Below are 6,006 nucleotides of genomic sequence, written 5' to 3' on the forward strand. Positions count from 1 at the left end.
TTCAGTTCAGTCGCTCAGCAGTGTCCGACTCTTTGTGACCCCATGAACCGAGCACCTTTAGATATTCTCATTTTGGCTACAGAACATATTTTTAAGAGTTATTGAGGGACTTCCCTGTGGTGCCATGATGGATAAGAATCTACCTGTCAAAGCAGGGGACACAGGTTCGATCTCTGGTCCAGCAAGATTCCATAGGCTGCAGAACAATTAAGCTTGGGCACCACAACTACTGAGCTCGAGCTATAGAGTCCACACCATAACTACTTAGCCTCTGGGCCTAGAGCCTGTGCTCCAAAACAAGGGGGACCACTGCAATGAGAAGCTCGTGCACGGTGACAAAGAGTAGCCCCAACTCGCCTCAGCTAGAGAGAGCAAGGCAACAAGGACTCAGCGCAGCCAAAAATAAATAAATAAAATTTTTAAAAATTAAAAAAATATATTTAGAAGTATCTGACAGGAAAAATAAAGAATTATTGCAGAGTCAAAGAGATTTTTTAATGTGAATTATATTAACCAATATTTACCATACTAGAAGGTAAATTGAGATATTTTAAAAATAATTACTTTTAAATAAACTCATATGGTAACGTAAATAACTCAATTTTATGAAAAAAATAACTGTATTTCTTCAAATTAAAGAAATTAGTGAGAAGAGAGACATTGTTTAACATTTTGTAAATCTCCTTAATGTCTGTCAATGGAAGACAGCTGGATTCTCATATCTACTTCTACATTCCATCTGTTGCAGTATCTCCTTCATGTAGCCTCTAGAAACATCTTAGTATTATCATGAAAATAGTTTTGACCTGAATGAGTATTGGTTGTCCCCAGGGCTTTCAACCACACTTTGAAAACCCACTGTGCACACCATGGTAAATATACAAAATTATTACATGGCTAAAGGATTTGAAGTCCTTCCCAGACTTCCTAGAGAAGAGTCTATTTATTTGCTGTTCAAAGAAACCGATAACAGTGATTTTTTTTTTTTACTGTCAAGGTCCCTTCATATTTTACCTTCTCTGGAGTTCTGGAAATACTCACTAGGTGCTAGTGAACTCAGTTTCAAATTTAATAGTAATTAATATTAACTTGCCTCATCGGCATCAAGTATTTTAGAGTTAGAAACGCTGAAAAAGAAACCCACAACATTTTCTGGTCAAATATTAGATGGGGACCACTGGTTGTATGCAGAAAAAATTCAGGTGAGGTAACTTTAGGTAGCACACATCTAAATGTTGCTGCTGCTGCTGCTGCTGAGTCGCTTCAGTCGTGTCCGACTCTGTGGGACCCCGTAGACAGCAGCCCACCAGGCGCCTCTGCAGTAACATTAAGTAAGACAGTCAGAAAGTTGTTGGATTTTCTTCCCATATTGTTACATTGTGGCAAAATCTTATATATATCTTGGTATATCCTCCACAGAATTTAACTGATTCACAGTGTCCTTAACCAGCTTGCATATTTTCCAGTTTAACATAAGATTAGCCTACATCTTAGAGCCTCAGGCAAGCAATAGCATCTAGCTAGAATTTAACGGTACAGCTTTTATTATCTTATTTTTATTACTACCATCTACTTTGAGCCAGTCATTTTGGTTTTTAATTTAGTAACATTTAATTTTAAAACATTTGGTTTTAAAAAGCATATTGAGTTAAAGAAAAAGTTATTAAATAATATTATGAATGGTATGAGTAATAAAGTGAATGACTGAGGTTTGGGGAAAAAAAAAACTGATTTAATTCTATCTTCAGTTTACAGTTAGGGAAATCAAGGCTTGGAGAAAACTGGTTTGCCTGAGGTGGCCACAGTCAGAGATTTCAACTCTGGGTTCCTTACTCTCAATCAAGAGCTCTTTCAACTATCACATAATGACAGCTAATATCTAATAGTGTTAGAGACTGCCCCTCAAGTCAGGCAAATCCAGGTTAAAACCCTTGCCCCATTCCAGGCTAGCTATGTAATCTTGGACAGACTTCTTAGCTTCTATCTTCTCGGTTTCTTCACTTAAGAAGTTGCCACAATCTTTATTTCACCTTAACATTTTGCTCATATTAGATGAGATAATATTTTAAGTGGTTTAAAACGGCTCCTGGCACTCAGTAGACAGAGTTATTTTTATTAGCTGAAGTTACTCTCCGTGAACTGCAGAGCATTTGGAGCAAAAGAATCTTCGTAGCCAGGACTTGGCTCCAGAGTGTGTGAACTGCATCTGCCACTTGGATCCTTACTTAATTAAAGGCTGGAAATCACTGCACTTCTCTGGAGGAGCCTAACATGTCTTTGGTTGCAGGAAACGAAGGTTAAACGTGTTAACCTGGAAACTTATGCAACCAAGGGTTAATATAGCCTTGAAGCTAAAACCAAAGAATTCTGGCCTCTGGCATGTGATGCAAAGCCAAGCATGTTTGCCTTTGTGAGCTCAGGAATGCTTCTGGTGAGCCTTGTTTGTTGTGGAAACTGACATGATCAAAGTGGGGAGAATTAAAACAATCCATCAGAATAATAGTCAAGGCTGTATATGACCTCCCCAGACAGAGCCTTGAACCTGAAGCTTCCCAATGGGGACAGACAAGCCAGCTGACAGCAGCTGGGAAGGGGAAAGCAGCCTTTCTAAGGCAGACGAGGGCACCTGGGAGAGAGATAAAAGACCCTGAGCGGGGAAACTCTAGATTTCGCAGACTGAATGGTGAAATGAAATGCTGACCTTGTGGTCTTTAGGATTCTTGTAACACCTAGGTTGTGGTTTTCAGGTGTCAGTTTTTAGAGTGGAGTTACTAAGTGAAGCAGGCACTTTTAGTATTAAAGTATCTGGGGGTGAGGAAACCGTGCTAATTGCGATGAGATCCTGTGCCAATTGCACTGGAGTGTTCTAAGGCATGATGTCATGCTTCTTCCCATATTAATTTCCAAATGTTGAAAAATTCTCATTATGATTAAGTAGAATTAAGGGTCTCTAAGTGGCTGGCATGATTCTGGATTGTTTGCTCACTTAGTCCTTTATCCCTGGACGAAGATTAGTAAAACTCTTTGATATTCTAGCAAATATGAAATGACCTTGGAGCCCCAACTGTTGCTAAATATTAATCAAGGCAACTACAGAATGACAAAACAGAGGGATTGTAAAAGATTTTAAGGAAGTCCACTCCTACTCACATATTTTAGCGATGGGGAAACTGAAGCCCAGAGAGAGGAAATGACTTGCTCAATATTACAGAGTGTTTCTGATTTGCAGGCCAATGCTTGCCTGCTGCCATGCCAAAGAATCCCCAATAGATAGACTATTGGACTAGAAAAATGCCCACGTGGAGAGAGTCACCTTCTGGGCATCCATAATTTGAAATGCTGCAGGGGTATCACTTTGTTTTTATTTTTGAAAATTATAATAACAATCATGTTTTTTTGTTTGTTTGTTTTTTGTTTTTCCTTTTGTGTACATTGGCTTACTTTTTATCTCTGTCCCTGCCTGGACATACTTCACAGAACTAGTTAGATAGAGGGAGGTAAATGCAGAATGAAGTTTTTATAAAGATCACGAATACATTCGATACCATGCCCAATGAGAGAATTTAATAATCATCATACCTTCTGTTGAGCGCTTTACAAATCACAAAGTGCTTTTAAATCCCTTTTTCCATTAATCCCTACACAGTCATAAGAGGGAGGCAGAACAGTTATTATCATCTGTCTGACGGATGCCCAAAGTGAGGCAGAGGGAGCCCAGTGACTTGCCCGGCACCACACAGCCCCACAGCAGGGCCCGGCGGGGGTTTCAGCCAGCCCCTCAGGACCCTCAGTTTAGGTACCTCTCGCGGCGGCATGAAGAGGCCCAGACTCCAGGATTTCCCAGGGTACATTCTCTGAACTCTCCACTTGGTGGGAGTTTCAGGAAATACTGCAGATAGGCAGGGGGAGGGTCTAGGAGGACGGGAGAACGAGCAACGGTCAGACAGTTGGGGATGAGGGAAGAGCAGTCTAGCAATAATGCATTTAAAAAGGTAAGAATTAGAGAAAGGTTTCAGTCTGCAGACCTCAGAGATAAAATCCCAGGAAGAGGCTCCTTTTGTCTTTTCTCTGGGCTTCCAGCAACTGCTTTCTCAGGGAATGCGCCTGACGCTTGCATTTCGTATCTGCCTAGCTGGAGCGCCCCTGCCCCAGGGTGCGGCGGGGTTTGGGCTCCCTCGGCTCCTAGGCCCCGGCGCCGTTCGGCGCGGGCAGGGAGAGAGCCCGCAGGCCTCCTGCCGAGAAGCCCCGGGATGGGAGGGGGAAGTCGGCCTCGCATCAAAGCAATCAGAGAAACCCTGGGGGGCTATTGGCCTGCTTCTCTCCTCAGACGCGGCTTTGCCTCAACTAATTTCCTGCCCGGGCCCTAACCCAGGTCCCGCCCTTTCCCACCCTTCCGAGTCACGCTGTACTAAGCATCGCCCAAGTCGGGAAGAAAAAGGGGTCCTGTGGATTTCTGTTTGTCTTTGGAAACCACTTATGGAGCAAGAAGTGGGGACCACAAATGTGGACCCATCCGGAAAGACACCCCACCCCATCCCCCACTCCAGTTGAGTTACCAAATGAGGCCAATTCATTCTCTGGAATGTAGCAGCCCGGGCAATGATGATCGATACTGACAGGGAAGCTTTCATGTAGCAATATCCCCGGCCACCGGCTGTGAGGCAAAGAGAAAGAACTCTCTGGAATTCACAACATTCCCCCTCCAATTAATCCCCAGCCGCCCCGCTGCGTGTGAATGGGTTGTGCTGGGGATTCGTAGCTCTGATGCCGGGGGATTTGCTGATTCCTTTGAGCCCCCTGAGGAGAGGTGATATGGAGAGCAGATAATGAGCATGCAGCGCTGAGGCGAGGTAATGAATTGGCTCGGCTGGGCCCGGCTTCACTATTTGTACACTTTTAGGCACCTCAGAAACTGGGTTTGCAGACAAAATCTAGGCTGAGGGGCCCTCAACCCCGGACCTTTTGTGGGCCTGGATGGCTGCCGCCTCTCCCACTCGCTTAAGACGCGAGCCTTGTCTGGAAGGAAGCGCCAGAGCCAAGGGATCGCAGCCCTGATTCTGACCTGGCCTGGCTTGGCCGGTACCAGTCCTGCCTCAGTCACATCCTCACCCCAATCAAGACCAGTTTAACTCTGTTCCTTCCACTGAATTGCAGTTTTCAGTGTAACTCCACTGTCTGTCAAAATGCTTTTTATTTTTCACTCTGTAGCTCCATGTTCACTTCTATGAGACCATTCCCACAGGCAAAAACGTTTAAAAGCATTGCCCCCATCCAAGAGGGCCTGATGAATTATGGACAGAGGTTCGTGACATTGTACAGGAGGCAGTGATCAAGACCATCCCCAACAAAAAGAAATGCAAAAAGGCAAAATGGTTGTCTGAAGAGACCTTACAAATAGCTGAGAAAAGTAGAGAAGCTAAAGGCAAAGGAGAAAAGGAAAGATATACCCATCTGAATGCAGAGTTCCAACGAATAGCAAGGAGAGATAAGAAAGCCTTCCTCAGTGGTCAATGCAAAGAAGTAGAGGAAAACAACAGAATGGGAAAGACTAGAGCTCTCTTCAAAAAAATTAGAGATGATACCAGGGAATATTTCATGCAAAGATGGGCAGAATAAAGGACAGAAACGGTATGGACTTAACAGAAGTAGAAGATACTAAGAAAAGGTGCCAAGAATACACAGAACTATACCAAAAATATCTTCATGACCCAGATAACCATGATGGTGTGATCACTCACCTAGAGCCAGACATCCTGGAGTGCGAAGTCAGGTGGGCCTTAGGAAGCATCACTATGAACAAAGCCAGTGGAGGTGATGGAATTCCAGTTGAACTATTTCAAATTCTAAAAGATAATGCTGTGAAAGTGCTGCACCCAATATGCCAACAAATTTGGAAAACTCAGCAGTGGCCACAGGACTGGAAAAGGTCAGTTTTCATTCCAATCTCAAAGAAGGGCAATACCAAACAATGTTCAAACTACCGCACAATTGCACTCCCTCCACAAG

This window comes from Bison bison, unplaced genomic scaffold (assembly GCF_000754665.1).
Source record: "Bison bison bison isolate TAMUID 2011002044 unplaced genomic scaffold, Bison_UMD1.0 scf7180017864195, whole genome shotgun sequence".
NCBI classification, from domain to species: domain Eukaryota; kingdom Metazoa; phylum Chordata; class Mammalia; order Artiodactyla; family Bovidae; genus Bison; species Bison bison.